General features: G+C 59.6%; 1 protein-coding gene across 2 annotated transcripts in view; it reads left to right on the top strand.

Moving 5' to 3' along the window:
* Positions 1-811: 811 nt before the first annotated feature.
* Positions 812-23278, top strand: part of SPSB1 (splA/ryanodine receptor domain and SOCS box containing 1) — a 69390-nt gene continuing 46923 nt past the window's right edge. The window contains exon 1 of one of the 2 annotated variants that reach the window (XM_047873256.1): positions 812-973. The gene's annotated coding sequence lies outside the window, so the exon portion shown is untranslated. Of the gene's footprint in view, positions 1001-23278 lie in introns of both variants that reach the window. The other variant, XM_047873255.1, reaches the window with a different exon arrangement.

Genomic DNA, 23278 nt, shown 5'->3' with positions numbered 1-23278 from the left:
ATTAATTTCTTTAGGACGTTCCCAGTTCTAGGGTTGAGGAGGAAAATTCCTGGGACGAGCCAAGAGCCCCAAGACTCTGTAAGAAGTTTCTTCGGGGGTGGAGGTCCTACAGCAGGCAATCGCTCGCCCATTCATTCAACAAACACTCACGGAGTGCCGCCTGCTGTGTGTCCTGAGCCAACGTGCCCGGGGGCCCGCGAGGTCCGGGAGCCCAGAGAGCCCGGTCCCTTGTGAGTACGGTCCCTGCGTCTTCTGTGCCTTCGAATTGCGGAACTTTAAACTGCTGGGAATTTCGGATGAGGCAAGCAAGGCCTTGCTCCCAAGGTTATTGAAACAACCCCCACCCTCCCAAGAGGTTTTAAAAATTATTATTAGTAAGCCCCCCTCCCCCCGCCCCCCCCGTCTGCCCCCAGCCGCGGCCCGCCGGGTGTTGCAACCCCGGCCTCTCGCCCAGCGGAGGCTGCCCGGCGCTTCCCGAAGACGCCTCCGGAGGGACCGAAGCTCCGGTGCCGCCCCGCGCGCGCCCCGATGGCCTCCGGGTGGGGCGGTGGGGCGGGCGGAGGAGGGGGCGGCACAGGGGGCGCCCCCGCCGCCCGGCGCCCCGCGGCCGCCCCTGCGGCGCACAGCGCCCGGCGCGCGGGAGCGGGAGCCCGGGCCGGGGCGGGAGCCGAGGGGCGGGGCGGGAGCCGAGGGGCGGGGCTGGCGGGGTGGGAGGGGTGGGGCGGAGCGGCCCCGCCCCGCCCCCCGGCGCGTTTCTCTCCCTGCACTTTAAAGCCCTCGCCTGCTTTTTCTTCTTTGCACAGAAGTCGCGCTCGGGCTGCCCGCGCGCTCGCAGCAGGAACCAGGCTCCAGGCGCTGGCGCCGGGGCCGCGGGAGGAGACGACTTCGCTCCCTGCGGCGGGCGCGGCCCGGGGCGCCCCGGCCTCCTCGGCCCCGGAGAGCGGCGGCGGCGCAGGCGGCCCTCCCTGGCGCGGTAGGCAGAGCCGGGCACGGGCACCGGGTGGGTGGGGGGGTCCGGGCGGGGTGGGCGCGGGCATGGCGGCGGTCGGGGACTGAGTGGTGGGCGCGGGGCTGGGCGCTGGGGACCTGGTGGCTGAGGGTCCCGCGGGGAGCCCTCCTCTCGCCACAGGTCCCGGGCGAGGGGGCCGGGGCGCCGCCCAGCGCCGCTGCCGCTGCGGACGCCTGCGGGTCGCGGCGGCCCCGGATCCCACCTGCGGGGGCGAGACAGGGCGGTGGTCCCCGGCGGCCGCGGCCACCGTCTCGCCGGGGGTCGAGGTTCAGCTACCGCAGACCCGGGGAGGGGACCCCAGACGCGCAGCGGTCCCCGCCGACTTCCAGGTGCCGGGGCGCCCCGGGGCGGGGGGGAGCCTCTTGCGACCGCGACTGTCCCCGCGGTGGAGGCGGGGGCGCTGACCTGCCCCTCCCACACGGGGGCAGCGCGACCCCGCTCCGCGAAGTTAGTTTCGCTTTTCCCGCCAGTCGGGACCCAGCTCTGCAGCGCGGCCCTTACTGGCCCCCTCGGGGCTCCCCCCGCCCTGTCCTCCGCGCCTCCCCCGGGGAGCCCGCCGGGCGACAACCCCGGGCGGCGCCGCCCTCTCCGCCGTCCCGGAGCCGCCGCAGCTTCTCCCGGCAACCAAGGGGGAGCCAAGGGGGAGCCGAGTGTTGTGTCAGCAAATCGATTAAAACAGAAAAACCAGAGCAGTCTGGGTGGGTCGGTGGAACGGCGGGATGGCTCAGTCTGCGCGCCCGGGGTGTGTGCGGACCTGGTAGTTGTCCTGTTCAAGTTCAAGGCAAAGGTTCCTGGAATGTTAACTGGCCCCTGGCGCCGTGGCTTGCCCTGATGGGAGGCTACAAGAGAGAGTGTGTGTGTGTGTGTGTGTGTGTGTGTGTGCACGCGCGCGCGCGCGCCTGAGAGCGTGTCTGTGTGCGAGAGGTCTGGTGACAGTGTGAATGTGTGTCTCTGAGCCTGCCTGTGTGGGTGTGTCTGAGGGTGTGTCCGTGTGAGATTAAGTGTGTGTCTGCACTGTGCTTCTGGGTCTGTGTGTGTCTCTGATGTTTCTGCATGTCTGTGGGTGAGTTAGGGCATGTGTCTCTGCGTGTGTGCCTGGGGTGAGTGTGAGTGTGTCGGTGCGGGGTGAGTGTGCTTCTCTGCGAGTGAGGGTGTGCATGCCCCCCATGGTAACCTGGCAGTGGGGCTGCTGGTTACTGAGGGCTGGTTACTTGACTTCCCTTGCTTGGTTCTCAAAAGTGGGCTGTGCGGGGACCGGGCGCAGGGACACCCTGCCCGTGGTGCCGGCTCGGGAGGACCCAGGCTCCTTCTCCCTCCCTCTCTTTTTCTCCGAAAATGAGCCGCACGGTTTGGGGGTGAGTTGGCAGGGCCTGCTTCCTGAGTGAGTAATATTTAATGAAACACTCCAGCCTGTAGCATCAGAAACTGGTCATGAGCTGAGTTTTAACAGGTGGCCATGGTAAAACAACGCCATCCCCCGGTGACTCCAGTTTGGTGTCTTTGGCAGAATTCTCTCCCGGGGTAGGACAGCTGGGGAGGGGGCCCAGAACTTCATCCCCGATTATTGAGGACAGCGAGCAAGGAAGGCGGCGGGGGGGCGGGGGGGTGCTCCTCCCTTCTGTGTCCCATCCCTATCTGATACTGCCCCTCTGGGTGGTGGAAAGCGCTAGATTAAGCATGAGAGGCATAGACAGGCGTCCGCCCCCCCCCCCCCCCCCACCCTGCTAAGGAATCATGGAGCTGGGGAAGCCCTGTCTTACTTGCAGGGCATCTGCGTAGGCCAGCCTTTCCCTTCCCAGCAGAGGTCCAGAGAGGGTGGCTGGCTTACGCAAACAGCAGACCCAGGGCTGTGGACGGTCTCCAGACCCCTGGCTGTGGCTGCCGGTTACTGCCTCCCGTGCTGAGGTCACGGGCCAGGCACCTCGCAGCTGCCCAGCTGTCAGGTGATGGGCCCGATTAGATCATTTTAAGCACTTCTCGTTCTCTTAACTGCTTTTTCTTTTGCAGACAGGGCTTTGCCCAGTAAAGAGAGGGAAAGACAGAAAGAAAGAGAGAGAGAGAGAGAGTGCGTGTGTGTGTTTGCAGATGGGGAGGTGTGGGGTGGCCTAATGCAATAACTTCACAAATCCTTTTCTCTCCCAGCCTGGCTACCACCAGGGAAGCAAGAAGAATAAAAGCCGTGGCCCGTGGACCGCAGTGGTTCTGCCAGTCATGAGCAGGGGCAGATCTGGCTTCAGGGAGGTCAGGGCCGCGGGGGCGATTGGTGGGGGCTGCAGGGCTCCTAGGAAGGAGTGGTCCTGCCAGGGGCCCTGGGTGATGTCACTCTGTTGCTGGGTGAGGCTGCCTTCCTTGGGCTGCTCCAGCAAGGCTAAAACCACCCTTCAGTGGGCTCCTGGGGCTGCCCTCCAAAACTCTGTGGACCCCTGGGCAATCGGCATAGATGTTTAATTTCTCCACTGGGGCCTGGGAATGGGCTGGGGGTCCAGCCGGTGGAGGCCAGCGCTGCCCCTGCTCACTAAGGGCGATGCGGTGCTCTCTGTGCTCTCCTCGCTGAGCCTGGTCCCTTCTTGGACCTTCCCTCTCCTCGGGGGAGCAGAGACTTGCCTGCCGATGCATTTGCACATTCAGCAAAACCTCCGACTCTACGGTGTTCAGAGTTTTGTCCAGAAATTCCACACCGGTTCCTTTCAAGAAACATAATGCTTTCCCTTTTCCCAGTTATCTGATAGAGGGAGTTCCTCCTGATCTAAGAGTAAAAGTCTAGCTCATAGGCAGGTGCCGGGCATGTGCTACTAAGTGCTTTACAGGCGGGATGTTATTGGAGAGGATGATGATGCTGCTGATGATGATGGCAGTGATAAGAAATGGTTTTGTAGAACATGCTAGCACTAGGCTGTGATCTGAGTCCTGGACGCATTAGCCCTGTGCTTTTCCTAAGAACCGGGGCAGCGAGCTGGTTTTCCTGGGGTTGGAATGGCCACATGACTTGGCCAAAGTCTTGCCGCTACTGGCTGGTGGAACAAAACTCTAACACTAATTTTGGTGCGTAAGCTTTTACTCAGCACAGCATGCCACCGCCATCACCTTAGCCTTTTCTCCAAGAAGCGTGGGCTATTTTTTTTTTGTAAATTTTAATGTGTATTTATTTTTGAGAGATAGAGAGACAGAGCGTGAGTGGGGGAGGGGCAGAGCGAGAGGGAGACACAGAATCCGAAGCAGGCTCCAGGCTGTGAGCCGTCAGCACAGAGCCCGACGCGGGGCTCGAACCCACCAACCGGGAGATCACGACCTGAGCCGAAGTCGGACGCTTAACCGACCGGGCCACATAGGCGCCCCTGCTATTTTTTTTAATGAAAACTTTTTATTATGATGGAAAATTTCCAACACCTACCAAAGTTGGGAGAAGAGTATAAGGTGCCCTCACCAGCTTCAAGGGTCAGCACATACACACGCCCACGCTCACACACGTGTGCACGCATCCACACGCACGTCTACATACACGTATGCACACTCAGGCTGGACCATTCTGAAGCAAACTTCAGGTCATCTGTAAGTAGTTCCTAAGCGTGTCAGGGGAAATATCAAGTCTCATAGAGGTGGAGTGTGATTCCCTGGGAGCAAGTCGGGGGAAGTGTATTCCTCCCGACTTGGAGTTGAGGGTCCCTCCTGGCTGTGGCAAGGTGAGGACGGCTCACTGGGGGATCCGTCTTGTTGTCCCCCAACCCCAGAGTTTTGGGGAAAGCCGCTTGCTTGTTTTGTGTTTTAAAAATCCTGTTCAGGGGCGCCTGGGTGGCGCAGTCGGTTAAGCGTCCGACCTCAGCCAGGTCACGATCTCGCGGTCCGTGAGTTCGAGCCCCGCGTCAGACTCTGGGCTGATGGCTCGGAGCCTGGAGCCTGTTTCCGATTCTGTGTCTCCCTCTCTCTCTGCCCCTCCCCCGTTCGTGCTCTGTCTCTCTCTGTCCCCAAAATAAATAAAAACGTTGAAAAAAAATTTTTAAATAAAAATCCTGTTCATGGCTCAACATGACAAATGAATCAGTCCGCTGGCCATCGGACAAACCACATCAGCTCCCCTGGGCCTCCCGTGGAGATGGGGAGGAGACCCTGAAAGACTCAGCCCTGCTTTGCCCCCCCCCCCCCCCCCCCAGCCCCCATGGAGGCTGGGCCTCGTGCAGGCACGGGCGTTCGAGATCGCACCTGGGTAGCAGGGAACGTGGGAGTCATTTGTCAACAAACATGGCACCCGGCCCAATCTTAAACCCAACCTTGACCATCTTGAAGTCACCGTGCGGGTGACGGACAGGCGGAGAAGTGTGGGGGCACCTGCCACCCTCGGGGTGCCTCTGGGAAAACGGGGGAGGCGCCGGGTGGTCTCGGCCCAAGACTCCGGGCATGTGACACGTAAATGCCACACGGAGGAGGAATCCAGGGTCTACCTGGTGACAAGGTCCTGACAGCTGTGCCAGCTGTGAACGGCCCTTGTCAGACAGGCTGCTTGTGGCCACACAGCTGCTGGCTGTTTGGGGGCCTGTGATTATTCAAAATGCTTCCTTGTGTCTGTGCATCTGTTTCCTGCTGGTTGGGACGGAGGCTGGCGGTGTTTTCAAGGTGAAATCCACAGGTTTGAGAGCTGTTTGGACATGCCGACGTCTGTCAGCCTCCTCGCTAGTTTGGGGGGGTCACAGTGGGTGGTGACCCCATAGCGAGGGCTGGGGGCCAGGGGCGTGGAGGTACCTTGCACCTGTCCCAGGTAGAAACGGCCTGTGGGTGTGTCGGGACGGCAGCTAGGCCTGGGGCTCTTGTGGGAGGCCTGGGCTGAAGTAGAAACTTTGGAACCTTCTTTTCCAAGGGGTTACTAGAAGACATTCTGGCATGAGCCGAGGCATGCCTGGGGTAGAACCCTCGTTCTGGCATTTTCTTCTAGAAACAGGGTCCCCGGGCCCCTGGCTGCCTCCATTCTGCCTCCGTCTCTGCGGGTTTGACTCCCAGCGCTCCCTCAGTTAGGCGGTGTCCTGCGGATTGTCCTTCTCTGACTGGCCGGTCTCCTCAGCCTGATGTTGTCGGGGGTCGTCCGTGTTGTAGCCTGCGTCAGAACATCTTCCTTTTCAAAACGGAATAATCCTCCATTGTATGGATCTGCCTCATGTTGCTTATCCGTCCATCGGTGTCAGTTCAGGGCGGGGGCCGCAGAGCCGGACGAGGGGCTCGAATCCACAAACCGTGAGATCGTGACCTGACCTGAGACCGAGAGTCCGATGTGTAACCGACCGACCAAACCACCCAGGTGCCCCCCGCTTGTAAAAGTGTCCCTCCCAGAGGGACACTTGCTCACGGGGTGTTCCCGTGGCGGGAGGCCTGCCTCCACCTTCCACCCAGAGACCCAGCCAGACACACGCTCACCCTCTCGAGGCACCGCGGGCAGCTGGCAGTTGTCCCGCTGGACAGCCTGGGTGGGGGGTGGGGTGGGCAGGGCCAGGCCACACGGGGTCTCGCTCACCGCTCTGTCCCCAGCGCTCAGCGCACACGGTAGGCGTCTCCTAGGTACCTGTTGGACGGGTGAGTGCGGGCAGGGCTGGCGGTTCAGTGGTTCCCAGCAGGGCTTGGAGAGACCTAATCTGGGCTCAGGGGCGGCCCAGACCCCGGCTTTCCCTCAGAGCGTCGGCCACCCTGACTGTGCGGTGTGACAGCCGCCTCATGGGGTGGCCGTGAGGTTTCAGGGCGGTGACGTGCATCAGCACTGGCCGCAGTGCACAGCCCCGACATCCTGAGGGGCTGGTGGCTTCACTCCCCACGGACTCACCCATCACCCGCCCCCTGACTGCCCAGAATGTCCCCCGTGACCCTGTGGGAGGTCCAGAAGTCCAAAACAAGCCGTCTGAGCTATTTTGGACTTCTTGTCATTCATTCTTTCACTCAAACATTTTTTTTTTTTCAACGTTTATTTATTTTTGGGACAGAGAGAGACAGAGCATGAACGGGGGAGGGGCAGAGAGAGAGGGAGACACAGAATCGGAAACAGGCTCCAGGCTCCGAGCCATCAGCCCAGAGCCCGACGCGGGGCTCGAACTCACGCACCGCGAGATCGTGACCTTGCTGAAGTCGGGCGCTCAACCGACTGCGCCACCCAGGCGCCCCCCACTCAAACATTTTTAAGCCCCTACATGTGTGGCCAGTCTACTGGGCAGAGGATCCGAAGGGGGGGGGGGGGGCGGGCCTCACTCTCAGAGACCTGTCTGTCTAGTGGGGGAGACCGGCCTGTCTCCCCTGCTGACCTTGCCTGGGCGTCGCGGAGAGGGTGACAAGGAGAGGGCAGGGGGAGGCGGGTGGGCACCCCAGGTGGGAGGATAGCAGGGCAGGAGGCGAGCACGGGCTGGCCTGTGGCTGGGGTAGGGCTGAGTGAGGCCGAGAGGCCGCAGGACGCCGGGAGGGGCCCGTGGGGAGAGGGGCCCGGGCGCGGGATGCTTCTTGAACGTGAGCTCTGACTTGGGCTCCTCGAGGCGGTGGCTGAGGGCCTCGGGGCGACTCCTCGCCTGGGTCCGTCGTCTTTACCGTCTCAGCCACGGGTCCCTAGAACCCGTCGGCCTCCTCGTGGTGGACGCTGTTTCCTACGGTACTTCGTCGGGCACACGTTCGCTATAAATAGCCGGGTTTCGACCACAAAGAGCATCTGGGCACAGCAGAGCTGGTGTGGGAGGGAAACTCGTTTTCCTCCGGTTCAGACGGGAGAGGTAGAGGCGGATGGAGTGTTGGGGGCCCGAGGGTAGGCAGAGGGGCCTGGCGTAGCGCCACCGGAAAGCCCAGCTGGGCGGTCTGGACGAAACGGAGGAGGAAGGGCCCGCAGAGAGGTCAGGTTGAAGGGCTGGTCTCAGAACTTCAGGCCCGGTGCTGGGCTCGGTGACCACTGGAGGCTGGCGGGAGGCTGGCGGTCCCGGTGGGCCCTCCGATGCCCCATGTGCGTATAGTTAGTCCTCATGCCATCGGTGAGGCCTGTAGGGCGGCGCGGCCCCATTTTACAGACGGGAAGACAGACGTTCAGGGCCACCGGGGCCTGAGGGGAGGAGCTGGGAGCCCAGCCCCGCAGCCCGGCTCCGGGGTCTACACCCTCACCCGCCAAGCTCTGCCATGAAGAAGGGGAGCGGCGGAAGTGAGTGGCCAGAGGGGACAGGCTGGAAGACTGGATGTCACCGTGGCCTGAGAAATTGACATAGGGGGTCACAGAGTGACAGAAGGGACCCCGGGTTTGTGGGGATACGATGGCGCCCGCAGCAGAAATGGGATTGGCGGCTCATTGGAGAGCCCTTAGCTGCAGGAGGCCCCTTAATATGCTCTGCGATACTGACTGCTTTTTTTTTTTTTTTTTTGGGGACAGAGAGAGACAGAGCATGAACGGGGGAAGGGCGGAGAGAGAGGGAGACACAGAATCGGAAACAGGCTCCAGGCTCTGAGCCATCAGCCCAGAGCCTGACGCGGGGCTCGAACCCACGGACCGCGAGATCGTGACCTGGCTGAAGTCGGACGCCCAACCGACTGCGCCACCCAGGCGCCCCGACTGCTTTTTTTTTTAATTGAGGTGAATTCCATACAACCTAAAACTAAGCATTCTTAGTTCTCAACATTTTTTTTCTTTTTTAAAACATGCTTATTTATTTATCTTGAGAGGGAGAGAGAGGGGGAGAGAGAGAGAGAGAGAGAGAGAGAGAGAGAAAATCCCAAGCAGGTTCCACACTGTCAGCCCAGAGCCCGACGTGGGGCTCGAACCCACGAACCGTGAGGTCACGATCTGAGCCGAAATCAAGAATCAGACTATTAACCGACAGAGCCCCCCCCACCAGGCACCCCACGTTCCCACCATTTTCATCACCCAAACGGAAACCCCGTAGCCCATGGCTATCCCCCCGCCCGCCCCCTCCTCCAGCCCCCCAGCAGCCAGCAGTCTGCCTTCGTCCGTCTCTCTGGATCTGTGTATTCTGGACATTTCCTATAAATGGAATCATCGACTCTGGGACCTTTTGTGTCTGGCTTCTGGCTAATTACGTTTGGCGTGGAAAGTTCACTGTTTCCTGAATGGAAGCTGCGTTTCCCTTCCTGGCTCACGTGGGGGCCGCTTGAAGGTGGGGGTGGTTCTGTTCAGACAGCTCGTCTAAAACGTTCACCTAGAACTCTAAACACCTGCCTTCCTCTCCGCATCCATTGCCGCCCAAGACCCAGCCACCGCCCTCCTGCTCCCAGCCATCCTTTTCATTGTGTTAAACTTTTTCCAGTGATCTTTTTATTTTTTTATTATTTTTTATAATGTTTATTTATTTTTGAGACAGAGAGAGACAGAGCATGAACGGGGGAGGGTCAGAGAGAGAGGGAGACACAGAATCTGAAGCAGACGCCAGGCTCTGAGCAGAGGCTCTGAGCCTCAGCACAGAGCCCGACACGGGGCTTGAACTCACGGACCTCGAGATCATGACCTGAGCCGAAGTCGGACGCCTAACCCACTTAGCCACCCAGGTGCCCCATCCAGTGATCTTTTTAAAACGAACACCCGACGATGCCCACTCCCTTCTCAAAGCCCATCAACAGGGACATTGCTCTTAGGGAAAATTCCCCAGATCGGTGATGTGGCCTTCAGGGCATGACCTGGCCTCAAGCTCACTTTGTGCAGCCATCCCCCACCTTGCTCAGCGATGCCACATGTGTCCCCACGTGGACCGGCTCTGGGGCTGGGAGGCCAGTATCTCACAGAGCTTTTTCTCGCCCCCCCCAGGCCACCTGGGGCTGGCGGCTGTTTCGAGAATGGATCACTGACAATATAATTTGGTGCCACTTTCAAATCCTGCCGGCCCGTCTGCCACCAGAGCCGCAGCTCTCGTGAGTCACGCTTTCTCCTTCCCTCCCAGTGGTGGCTGAGACCTGACCATCGGGCCCCAAGGGGATGGACTGTCTCTGTCTCGTTTGAGCTAGGACCCAGAGCTCTGGAGCAGGGATGCCCTGACGGGGGCACCGTTTGCTCTGTGGCCACCCTTGGCTGGGTCACCGGCACTCCAGCAGCGGGGCCCTGGCTCGGGACAAGACCTGACCTGTCGCCGCCTCGGGGAACGTTGGCTCTTCCGTCATTGGAGCCCCTGACAGCTTCTTCCCCGCCTTTTCCCTCCCAGCCTCCGGCCAGCATTTCGGGGAGGTCGTGTCCGCTCCTGTTCTGCTCGAAGTACGATCTTCCAGAAACGGTGTTAACCTTTATCAGATGGCTGCTGTGTGTCAGGCCTGAGGCCCCTGCTGCTATAGACCGAGTTCTAATTCTTCAAACAGCCCTAGGGATTAGGTATGACCTCCCCCTCAACAGAGGAGCAAAGTGAGCTTCAGAGATGTTTTCTAAGTTGCTGGAGGGGACACGGCTACGTGGGTGACATACAGCTGGCCTGTGTTCTTTCTGCTCTGGTGAACACGCTGACATCGTGTAGCACTTCCTGTCGCCAGGCGTGACGCTGGAGTCGTGCGAAGTGGCCCTAAGCCCTCAAGCGTCTGTGACGGAGCAGGTAGAGATGACAGGTGACAGGCGTGTGCAGGAAACACTGGCCATCCTGCTGGGGGTGCTGGCTGGGCACAGAGAGCCTCGTGTGACTGTGCAGGAGCACTGTTCTAGGCTGGGGGGGGGGGGCGGTTCGTGGTAGGGGGCAGGGAGGTAGAGTGACCCCAAGGAGGAGGGGCTGGCCATTAGGAGGAGGATCACGGGAAGCTGCTGTGTAGCAGGGAGGCCCCGGATGCCAGGCCCAGGGGTGGGTAGGAGGTACCCTGGGCCTTCCCCACCCCAGTCACCCCAAAAGCTATTCCTAAGAAGGACGGATAAACTAGAAATGTTTGTCTCCATCCGCTTCTGCCTCCTTCATTGAACACTCTGGCCAGGTCCTCATAGGAGCCCCAGTCAAGGCCCTGGTCCCTTTGCCTGGACGCTCTGGGGACTCTCCCGGCAGACCATTAACCATCAGCAGCTTGGCTGCAGGTCTGGCCAAGGCTGGAGTTTTTGGCTGGCGTGGTGCTGCACCATGGCCTGGACCTCTCCTGGGGCAGGGCAGTGGGGAGGCTCCGTAAGGCTTCTGCACCTGCCGGGGCTCCCTTCCGGCCGCCCAGGAAATGGGCCGTGGTGGAGGGATCTGTCTGCTAGGCTGATCCCAGGGGGCCTCATGAGGCCCTGACATAAAACACAGGATTCAGAGGACGGCAGTTTGGGGGCAGGGGGAGCTGGGGGGAGCGTGCCAAGGTCTTGGGGCACCGACATGGCTTTCTGGGGGACGAGCCCCTGGACAGATCGGGAGGACCTGGGACTCAGAACCTCCTTGCTTAATTACTCTGAGGACAGGGGGCTGGGGGGGGGGGTGCAGGGGGAGTCGCGTGAGGGTGTTTGCTTGTCTGAGGGTCTTGGCGGTTTGGAGATTTTGAGAAGCCCTAATGAGAAAGGTCACCTTGCATTTGTGAAGCCCTAAGGGGCAACACCAGTGTGAGATGTGTTTAATTATGCATAAATTATATCTAAATGTCAGGGTCCCTTGAAACAAACTTCATCTTCTTTGGAGAAATGTGATGTTCAAAACAATAGGGATTTCCCCGCTCTCCTGGTTCTACCCTATCGGGCCACATTTGGGACCCCAGGGTCCCAGCAAGCCTGCCTTCCTCACCACCGTGTCACCCTCGGGGGTGTCTAGACAGCTCGGGATAAGGTTGTTTTTTTTTTTTAATTCCTTCGTTATTCAGCCAATACGCACTGAATGCCGGTGCTGTTTCGCTGTCACGGTGCCTCCCCTGAGGGAGATGCCCGGACAGCACCGACCCAGGGGCCATGTCCGAGCTGAGGGCTGCACCCAGGCCGGGTCCCCCCATCCCCCAGGGTGTCTCCCCACTCCTGAGGTTTTGCTTCCGTGTCAGCGTTTACGTGCGTTGTTTTCATGGAAAATTTGGGGCACGTGCAGGAGCCGAGGCTGGTGTCGTGAGCCCCCCATCTCCGTGACCCGGTGCCACGTGACTGCTGTTCCTGCGTCTTGTTCATGTGCACGGGACACGCTGCTTTCTGGAGAGGTCCCGCTTTCCAGGGGATAACCTCAAAGTCCCAGAAGGGGCCGGATGGGGATCCTGTGGCTTTGGACACCACATCCCCTGGCTGCTGGTTTCCCTCAGAGCCTCGGGCCGGGCCAGAGTGGGGAGACGGTCATTGGAACCAGAACAGGCCGACTTTGATCTTTCTTTTTTGTTTTGAGGGGTGCAGGGTTCTGTGCAAGACTCAGCTTTGGGGGAAATTGTTTGAACTGCTGAAAATAAGCTTAGGGGCCACTGTCCTAGAAGCAGACTGGAAGCGGTTTTCGGTCACTCCCTCCGCCACCACCCCCCACCCCCCGCTCCCTGGCCCGACTGCCCTCTCCCAGAACATTTTGGTGAACCGGCAGGAGCAGATAAAGGTCAAGGCCAGGGGCCAGGCAGGATGGTTCTGCCTGAATTGCTGGGTATCGGGCACGAGGCGTGGCTTGATCCGCCGCCTTTTGGGTGTTAGGGATGTGACCTCTGTTTTCTTTCTGCGAAGGTGGGTTTGGAGCATCCCTGGGGAACCAGATAACGTAGCTGTGTTTGGGCAAAGCAGAAAAATGGAGTTGGCTTTCCCTCCTTCAGCCGGAGAAGAAGCCAGCGCGGAGGTACAGGAGCCCTTGTGATGACCCAAGTTTCTGCCTTGGTGTAATTGTTCTCCTTGAATTTTTAAAAAGACAGAAGCAGGGAGAACCCGGCTTTCCTGGCTATTAGAGGGGGATGCTGTCTCTTCAAGGCTCAGAGTGTATACAGCAGGACTTAATGCAGGATTCGATCCGAGCAGTCTTGCTGAGATGTAATCCACATGCCATGCAGCTCACCCATCGTGAACGTCCGCTTTTTTTTTTTTCAATTTTTTTTTTTTAACGTTTATTTATTTTTGAGACAGAGAGAGACACGGCATGAACGGGGGAGGGGCAGAGAGAGAGGGAGACCCAGAATCGGAAGCAGGCTCCAGGCTCCGAGCCGTCAGCCCAGAGCCCGACGCGGGGCTCGAACTCGCGGACCGCGAGATCGTGACCTGAGCTGAAGTCGGATGCTCAACCGACTGAGCCACCCAGGCGCCCCAACGTCCGCTTTTTAAAAAATGTTTCTTTATTTTGAGAGAGAGTGTGTGCGCACGTGCACGTGAGAGCCAGGGGAGGGCAGAGAGAGAATTCCAAGCAGGCTCCTCGCTGACAGCGCCGAACTCGACCTCACGGACGACATGGGACTCCGTCTCACGAACCGTGAGATCGTGACCTGAGCCGAAATCAAGAGTCAGATGCGCGACCGACCGAGCCCCGCAAGCGCCCCTGTAAATGTCCACTTTGATGATTTGTAGTGACCATACAGTCGGGCAGCCAGCAGCCCCCATCCTGGGATTCATGACCGCTCCCCGCGTCAGGGGCTCTACAGGCGGGAGCCAGGGTACGAGGATTGCGGTTCTGAGCCCCGTGCGTGCCGGCACCCGTGTAGGAAGTACAGTCACAGAGGTTTCTTGGGTAAGCAGCTCGTGAGCTGCGTTTTATGAGAACTGGACAGTCTCGTGCCTCGTCGCTGCACTGACACGGCACGATCCTGGCAAGCACCTGCTGACGGCCGCCTGGGTAGAATCTGGGGCTCTGCGGAGGATGTGAGGGGGAGGTGAGCCACAACAGTGGGTGCCAGTTGTCTAAGGCTGGGTGCAAGGCTGTGCGTGTCCCCAGTGGACTGTGCCCACTGACCACCTCTGCCTCCTGGGTTTAGACCAGTTTGCTTAATGTTTATTGAGCACTTACTATGTGCCAGGCACCATGCTTGGCACTTTGCGCGCCTTAACTTATTCACTGCTCCCAAGAGTTCTGCTGAGCAGTGTTGGTTATGCCCATTTTACAGATGGGGAAACTGAGGCACGAAAAAGTCAAATCACTTGCCTGGGGTCACACAGCCAAGAAGTCAGGCTGGATGCGGCCCCAGCCTGGGCTCCACGAGGCCTCTGAGCACGTGGAGGCTCCTGATCTGGTGGGATGGGGCGTGGGTCCCGCAGACTGCCACATGGTGTTAAGGTATGTGACATGGGCGTGCCTGGGGTTCCCCCCGGGGGGATGAGAACTTTCTGGAGGAGAGAAGCCTTAGCCAGGTGAAGGGGAGGGTGCAGGAGGGGCTCCCAGGTGGGGGAGGCGCCAGAAGTCAGACTGGGTGAGAACTGGTTCGCGTCAGCCTGTCCCTCCTGTGTCTCGCTGGCCAGCCCTCAGCAGGCGCTCCGTGGAGACCGAATGAAGACGGCCGTTGGAGAGTCAAGAAAGCAGAGATCCTGAAGCTTGTGTTTTTGCCTTTAGGAGTGACCGAAACAACTCGAAAATGCCCTCAGATGCTCACTTGACATTTTCAACGTCTCTGCTGGGCTGGGAGTAGAACCGGCTGTGTCTGCCGAACCCTACCTCCCCTGCCCCCTCCAGTCAACAAAACGGGTGGCCAGCCGGGAGAGCTGGGGCTGGGGGGGCTTCCGGTCCTGCAAACAGCCGTCCTGGAACCCTCCAGAAGGGCCTGCTCAGCAGGCTGCCCACCTTCTGCACGTCCAGGGGGCGAGATCCCAAGAGGGAGGCCCTCTTGGTTCACAAGCCAAAGGAGAGGAAAGAAATCAGGGCAGGGCCCCGGACACCTGCTTCTGTTCTTTGTCCAGTAAATCGCGTAAAGAAGTTCAGAAAATTACTATCTCATCCCCGAGTTGCCCTTGGCCAGACTGGGGTGTAGTTCTTCTTACATCGTCTTGTTTTTCTCCAAGAAAAATCAGCCCGCAGCATCAGACTTTAATTACCTTCTCTAGGGACAGTTCCTGTGGATATTTCTAGTGACAAGTGGCTGAGGTCACGCTCCTACATAAAATTAGGGTTTTAAACTGGGTCACAAACTCAGATACTCCCAGGGGCGAGGAACGAGGCCCTAGGAAGCACCCAGTGGAAGGCGATGCGGGGCGGGGGGGGCTGTGGCAAAATAGGGTGCGTGCGTCCTGGGTTAGGGTGTGGCCTCTTGCCCAGTGCCCTGGAGTGTCCATTTCTTTCCCCCCTAACAAAAGCCAGAAATCCAGTGTTTTTTTTCTTTTTAATGTAGGCAAATAACTTAGGTGTTTTTTTTAAGTTTATTTATTTATTGAGAGAGGGAGAGAGAGCAGGGGAGGGGCGGGGGGGGGGCGTGGTGGGGACAGAGGATCCCAAGCAGGCTCCACGCTGTCAGCACAGAGCCTGATGCGGGACTTGAACCCAGGAACTGTGGGATCATGACTGAGCCAAAATCAAGAGTCAGCTGCTCTGGGGCGCCTGGGTGGCGCAGTCGGTTAAGCGTCCGACTTCAGCCAGGTCACGATCTCGCGGTCCGTGAGTTCGAGCCCCGCGTCGGGCTCTGGGCTGATGGCTCAGAGCCTGGAGCCTGTTTCCGATTCTGTGTCTCCCTCTCTCTCTGCCCCTCCCCCGTTCATGCTCTGTCTCTCTCTGTCCCAAAAATAAATAAAAAACGTTGAAAAAAAAATTAAAAAAAAAAAAAAAGAGTCAGCTGCTCTAATGACTGAGCCACCCAGGCACCCCTGGGTGTTTTGTTTAAAGAAACAACACAGAATAAAATGTCTGAGGCCTCCCTGTACAGTGGAGAAGGCAAGGCCAAGGAGCCGTGGGTCGCGGAGCCTGGGGCTCAGGGCTCCGGGACTAGACTCGTCCCCCTGACCTGGCCCCTCTCCCCACCTCCCCCCCGCATCCACCTCCTGGGCGAGGCAGCAGGGCTGGAAACCGACTCCACAAATTCCACTGCAGCCAGAGGGACAGAACCCGGAGGGACAGAGCCCTAGAACAGTCCACCCACTGTCGCTCCCTGACGAAAGGCGCCCCTACCTGCTCAAGAGTCCGCATGTGTCGCTGCCTGTTTGGTGCCGGACGCAAAGGACTCCACATAGACTGGGTGATCCTAGCAGGTTCCGTTGCCCACATTTTATGGATGAGGAAACTGAGACCCGCAGAGGTTCACCTGACTAGATGGGGCGGGATGTGAATGCGAGTCTGATCCCTGAGCCAGGGCTTATAGAAACCATCAGGTCTCACAAAGTCGGGACCGGGACGCGGCCAGAAAAGCGCGTTTCACCCTCGACCTGGTGTGAACGGACTCGCCCTCGCGTTCAGCCGCTCCCAGGGCGTCACCTGCAGGTTGGGGGACGGGGCGTGCACGAGGGGCCCCCCGGTCCCCTCCTGGATGGGAACCTCGAGAGCACGGGCGGCCCCACCTCCACCGCGGAGGGGACTGCTCCGCCGTTCGCAAGGTTGCTGACTAATTCTCTTTGCAAACGGTTCAGTTTCACATGCTTGAGTTTCCAGTAACTGCGTGGGTGGATTTGTTTCATTTAAGGGGAAAACAAAACAAAACAAAACATGGAGGGGGTTTTCTTTCCCAAGAAGAAGACTCACCAATTATGGGTTGAAGTGTGTGCGGCTCTGGGCACCGTGGTGCGGTCCGGTCCCTGCGGCCAGCGGGCCCCTTGGCAGGCGGACGCCGAGGTGGAAATCGCTTAGTCATGAACGAGCAGGGAGCAGGTGCGGGAGGTCAGAGAGGTGCGGCGGCCCTGTGCTCTCCCCACTCAGCCCTGCAGACAGGGGAGTGGGAGGTGGAATAGGACTGGCGGGGGAGGGGACAGCCGGCCTCTCCCGCCCTGGGGCTCCCTGCACCTCCCTCCCAGGGGTCTGGCCTGGGAAGGGGACACTCCCCAGCTGGACCGGCCTCCTGCTTCAGGTGAGTGGGAGCTGGTGATGTGCCCAGGCACGCTGGGGTGAGAGGGGTCCCCAGGGGACTGAGCAGGGGTGTGTATGGGTGTGGGCGGGTGTGGGTGTGCACGGGCTGGACCAGATAACATTAACTGCTGGTTTAGCATGAGCCCTGGCCCAGCAGGGCAGACTTTCCTGTCGGCCTTGGGCAGGATCCTGGGGCCTCAGCTGTGCCGGGCGTGACTCTCCTTTAGCTGCCGGCTGGTGAGGAGGTGCAGGCTGTGTGGCCAAAGGGCTGACTGATGGAGGGGCACCTGGGGGGGGGGGCTCGGGGAAGTCGCCCCTTACCAAGCGATCGGGGGCTCTGGGTCTCTTGGAGCCCCTAGGCATCCCGCCGCCCTGGGGGCACGAAGACATCCCTATATGACATCTTGGGTTCACGGGCTCCTTCTCTGGAGGAAGCCACATTGGGAAACCGTGTTTAGTCTGGGTGTCGGGGCTGGAATAGTTAGGAGCCCGGCCTGGGAGTCAGGTGGAGGTGGCTGGAGTCTTGCTACGGTACTTCCTGCCTCTGCGCTCTGGGCCTCAGTTTCCCATCTGTGAAATGGGGGCGTAAAAGGACCCCATGGATGGAGTGAGTTGATATGGGTTAACTTCCGGATACTGCCCTTCCCATAACTGGGATCCAAGGCCTGAGATGGGATGGGGGGGGGGGCCTTACTTTCAATGTGCCTTCCTGCTCCCAGGAAACGTGGCTTGGATTTTTATCATCTTTAGTCCTGGCCTTTGAGAACTTGCCTTGTGTGCTCTTTGGAAGGGAGGAGGGCAAATGTACGGAAAACTCCCAAACAATATCATGTTAGGCAGAGAGTAATAAAGGCAATGAGAGGTGAGCAGAGTTCTGGAGTACTAAGATGGGGCTCAGAGTTAACTCTCAGCAGGCGAGTCCAGGAAGGCTTCCTGGAGGAGGTGATGTTGAAACTGAACCTTAGAACGTGTAAGGACTGGAGAGAGAGAGAAGGAAGGAAGAAGGGAAGAGATCTGTCACTGGTGGAAGAGGCTGTCCGCATACAAAACCACCAGGAGAGCAGATGGTACCCAGTGTGTTGTAAGCCCTTAATAGATATCCTCAAAATCAACGATTCTGGGATGTTTAGTTTAGGTATCTGAGAACTTATTTTTATAGTTCTGTTCTATTTTTATAGATGTGGCTCAAAGAGGCCAAGTAATTTGTCTGGGATCCAGGTTGGAAGCCAGAATCGAAACTCCTTGCCTTCCCAGGCCAAGGGGTGAAGGGGTAGAGGGTGTGTGTGTGTGTGTGTGTGTGTGTGCGCACACGAGATGGAGATCTTCAGGTCACCGTGTGGGAAAAGACAGTTTCAAAGCCATATGCAACTGATTTCCTGTGTTGAGGGGACCGATTTTTTTTTTGAGCCCCTGAAGTTCACAGGCTTCGTGCATGGGTGCTTTGAATTCTTCCCTGACCCTCCTCCCTTTTAATTCACCCCACGTGTTTGCCACAGGCCCGTGTGTGCCAGGCGCTGTCCCCTGTGTCCTGGCCGCGGAGCAGAGCATGCGGACGGAAAACAAGGACACAGGCCAAGGCCTAAGGGGAGTCCCGACCCTGTGTACTTGCCCTTGTTGGGTTTTTAAGCCCGTGCTATTCTGGAACTTCCCAGTGCCCCGGGCCTGCCCTGGAGAGCCCAGGCCGGGTGAGACGGTCTGACTCGGGCGTCCCATGGGAGCCAGGGGAAGCGGGGTGGACGGTCTCGGCCCCTGACAGCCAGGTGGGGACCACAGGAAGCCGCTGCACTCACTCCCTTTCCGGGCAGGTTCTGGGAATCTGCGGCACGGGGAGGGATGGTGTTTCCTGTGGCCTGGTGAGGGAGGGGCTGCGCGCCTGGGCTGACAGCGGGCAAGGGGTGAGGCTGGGCGTGGGCACCGGGGGGCCGTGCAGAGCAGTGGCTTAGTCGCCTCCACTCCGGTCCCTCCCAGCCCGCGCTGCGTGAAGCGTAGGCGGCACCTCCAGGCTGCCGTGGGGACAGGAGGCGGGACGGAGGGCAGAGTCCTGCACCTGTGGCCCACGCTGAGCTCCTGCCCTGTTCCTCGGTGCCGGGGCCCCACCCTTCCGACCTCCGCTCTCAGGCTCCCCGTGTCCGGGGAAGACCTTCTGAGTTTCGAATTCTGGCTTCTGACCTGGACCCCGGACAGATCGGCTAACCCTCAGTTTCCACATCTGTAAAAACGGGCACCAGACTCACCCTGCAGAATCGCCCCAAAGACTACACGGAGATAGTGTGGCCGCTGCCTCGCGGGCTGAGAACCGTTCCCCTGCGCGTCCAGCGGTTGGGGTGGCTCACGCAGCTCGGTGCCTTTGCCAGGCTCTGGACGCAGCCGGGCGGGTCAGGCCTCCGCCCGTGAGGATTGGCCGTCCCCGGTCACTTGAGCTGGCGTTACAACACAGTGTGACCGGTGCAGGGAAAGCCAACAGGAGGGACCCCTGGCCCAGGACCCCCGCCTTGGGGAGGGCTGTCCTGAAGCAAGCTCTAATGAGCAGGTAGGGACTAGAGAGGTGGGAGCCGAGGGGCGGCGCGAGGGGGCGTGGGCTTGGGAACCACCGCAGCCGCGTGGTGTTCACCTTGCCCGTGAATACGCCCCGCCCCACCAGATCAAGGCTCCACCTGGCGCGCTTACCCCCTGCCCCCCATCTGGAGCCTTGAAGTTACAAGGACAGGAGGAGAGATGGGCAGGAGGGATGAGGACGGTCCTGGGGGCCCTCCTGCTCCACCCCCTCCTTGGGACCCCACTGAATCGAGTAAAGGAGGAGGTGGAGACCATCTTGGGCTGGAGGCTCAGTGAAGCCACCCGGCCTGCGTGGCTCGCGTGGAGTGGGGAGAAGGCCTTACCGTGTCCGCCTGGAGCTCGGAGAGGCGACCCCAGAGGTGGAAAGGGGCAGAGGGGCACTTGGATCAGGGTGCCAGGCGGTGATGGGTTTTACGTGACTCTGAGGTGTGGGCTCCCTCGGGTCCCCAGTGTGCCCGATGTGGTTTGGGTGCGGTGGTGACATTGACAGGGCCACCTCTCGAAGGGCTTTAAGTCACTGTCCAGCCTGGTGGTGGGAGATGGGACGGCCCGTTTGGAGAGAGCTTCCGAGTCCATACCTGGTGGTCCTGTGGTTGCTTGGGCAGCTGGGCTCAGGTGGGGAGCCTGTCCCCAAGCCTCCAAGCCCCAGACCTCCCGGGAGGACCCTAACTAGGTCTAGCCCTGGGCTGGCCACCTGCCTGCCTGGTCCCGGAGCCAGAGGCAGGAGATGCTGTCCTTTTCCAATACGTTCAGTCCCACTGGGTCAAGTGACTTCTGTTGTGGCAGCCAGACTCACCTGTTCGGGACGGAGCCAGAGTCCCCTGCCGGGGGGTCCCCATGTCCAGGTTGGTGTCTCTCTCAGTTTCTGGGCACCTCCCACCCCCCGCTTTGGTCTCTCTGCCTCCCTCTCGGGTTTTCCTAGCAGAAACTTCCTTCTGCAAATATTAACTGAGCGCCCACTATGTGCCAGCCATTGTTTAGGCAGAAACAAGACAGACTGGAGGGGGATAATTAACCATTGTTGTCTCTCTCCGCGAGTTGGGTGCATCTCTCTCTTGCGGGCCCCTCTGCGATACCTCCTCCCTCCCTTCCTCCCTCCCTCCTCCCATGAGGCTTTAGCGTCCTCTCACCTGTCCTCCCCCTGCCCTTTACAGACCTGGGTGTCCCTGCTCCCTTGTTGGACTGGGAGGTCTTGGAAGGTCCTGGAGAGCCACGAGCCCCTTTGTAAAGTCTTGGGGCTCCAGAGCACACCATTGGTGGGGCATTTTGTACCCGGCGGGTTTGCTCCGTGTTCCTAATTTATCCCTTGATACTTGGAGGAAGCCCGCGCCCGCCCCCTTCCGTTTTGCAAGTAACTCAGGCCGTGGAGCGGGAAGAATGGTTCACCCCGCGTCATTGAGGGAGCTGGTGATACGGAGCTGGGACTTGTCTCCATGCTCGGGGCGTGTGAGGAACCCAGGGGGCGCTGTGGGGTCTTGAGGGATGTGGCGGGAGTCGCCGTGACACCCTCCAGGGCAGAGACCTCGCTCGCCACTGTCCGGTCCCCTGCCCGCCTAGCACAGGGGGGCCTACGTGGGAACTTGCCGAATGAATGAACGAACGAACGAATGAGCTAGCCAACCTCTTTACCAACAACAGAAGAGTTAGGTAGCGTCTTTGACCCAGTCGGCTCATATTCCGTGCTTGCCTGCTGATGTCTGTCTGTCTCCATGAGGGCAGGGGCTCTGTCCGTCTAGTTTGGCGGCCCTGGTGCCTAAGACAGTGCCTGGCACACGCAGGACTGAATCGGTCGAGTGCTTTTCAGCCTCGATCCCAGCTGTGGGTATGACCACACCCCCAGGTGGCCGCCCCCCACTCCCGCCGCTCGTGACCTTCCTTTTGAAGGTGACCTGGAGGGTGGGCTCTGTGCTTCTTGTTTCCTTGGGGGAGGGGGGTAGAGGAGTGATTTTTCGCTTATGTCACTGGCGTTTTTGAGGCCATACCTGCTCTTGTGGCTGGTTCAGGTGGGACGGATTTGTGGGACGCTCTCTGCTTATGAAAGGTCGGTGTGAATGGAAGGGGTCACCACCGCCCCCATCTCCAGTGGGAGACCCTCCTTTGGAACAGGCACCTTCTTTTTTTCTTCACTTTTTTTAAGTTTAGTTATTTATTTTGAGAGAGAGAGAGAGAGAGAGGACGAGCATGAGTGGGGGAGGGCAGAGAGAGAGGGAGAGAGAGAGAATCCCAAGCAGGCTCCGCACTGTTGACGCGGGGCTTGAACTCTCGAACCATGAGATCGTGACCTGAGCCGAAATCAAGGCTGGATGCTTAACAGGCGCCCCCAGGCATCTCAACTTCTCTGCTCTGTTCACGTCTCTAAATTCCTGAGTCTCTGACCGACTCCCCAGGCCAAGGCAATGGGACAGACCTTGGCTGAAAAAGGCCGTGCGTAATTACAGGCCCTGGAAATACTCCTGCTTTCCTCTGAACCTGCTCCTCCTTGGCCCCCGCCCCCACACCTGACAGAAGCCCTTAAACCTTTCTAGTTCAAGTCTGCAGAGGCATCCCAGGCCGTGCGCCTTCAACGTTTGCATTCCTAGGGCTTAGCCGCTTCTTTTGAGTGTGGAGTTTCTGGGTTAGTGGCGCAGGAAGCCAGGGCTCTTTGCAAAGGGGGCACGGGGTGGCCTCGAGCCCCAGGGCACATTGTCGGGGGAGAGCAGGCCCTGTGCGGCTTTTGTAAACCTGCCCGACCTTTGGCCAGACCTTGGTACCTGCTGGAGAAGCGTCTGAGCAGTACTGCCCTCCGGACCTCCAGGGAACACTTAACTTTTCAGCCAAAAATTGATGAGAGTGCCGTTGGAACAGCTTAGGCCGCGGTGAGGGAGGCAGACGGGGCAGCTCGTTAATGCCGTACGTCGTCGCCTCCGAGACCCACGGAGAGGGAGGCTCACCGCTTTCCTCGCGTAGGCTGCCGATTGTCGCCGGACCGTGCCGAGGACTCCGGGACCAGCCTGATGTCAGCGACGTTAAGTGTGAATCACGCTGAGTCATGAGAGACAGGGTGAGGGCACCGGACTGGCCGGAGGCCTGGCCGAGTTCATGCAGGAGGTTCGTTTAGCCGCAGTGGGTATCTCGGGTGGCAGCGTGTGGGCAGGGCTCGCTGGGCGTAGTCCCCGCCGGCCTCTGCAATCTCAAACCCAGTCGGGGACCCGCCTGCGCACTTGGGGCAAGTTAACTCACACCTGGGAATAGATAGCATCGTGCAGGGAGTTTCAGCACCTGCTGCCCTGAGCTCGCATCCTATTCGGGTCTTGATTAGCTCTTGGCAATGACCCAGATCCCTGGGGCTTAGTCCCTGGTTCCTCCTGAGCTCCTTCTCTGTCTTGGGCCGGTCGCCGTGGCTTCTCTTTAAGGAGCACTCAGTACGGTCCAGGCGCCGGGGTGCGTGTGCACAGGCATCGCCTAACCCTGAAACCACTCCTGGGACACAGATACGGTTATTGTCCTCGTTCTGCAGACGGGGAAACCGAGGCCCGGAAAAGCTCAGGTCCTAGCCGGGGAAGGGTCAGAGCTGGGATTGGAACCCAGGGTGGTTACTTCCAAAGCCCAGGCCCGTCTCGGATGTGCACGAGTTTTCGACGGATGTGCGTCGGTTTCTCCCTCCCCGCTTCGCAGGGTGACCTGACCTGTCTGCAAATGGGATTTAAGTCCTGATCGATGGTTGATTGAGAGGGGGTGTCTACGAATGAAGGCCCAGGGTGACGAGTGTTCCTCAAAGCTGTAGGAGAAGTGGTGTGATTCCTGGGGAGAGGTGTGCTTACGGGGCCCTAGGCCAAATTCTGGGGAGGCCAGGACCACCTCGCGTTCCACCAAGGTTGAGTACTGGCAGAATATTCCAGAGGGCCAGGAGAGCCGAGAGCAAGGTGGCCGGTTGCTGGACACGATG

The sequence above is a fragment of the Prionailurus viverrinus genome, chromosome C1 (assembly GCF_022837055.1).
Source record: "Prionailurus viverrinus isolate Anna chromosome C1, UM_Priviv_1.0, whole genome shotgun sequence".
Lineage (NCBI taxonomy): Eukaryota > Metazoa > Chordata > Mammalia > Carnivora > Felidae > Prionailurus > Prionailurus viverrinus.
The sequence above is the reverse complement of the archived record's forward strand: the minus strand, read 5'-3'. Positions and strand labels throughout refer to the sequence as shown.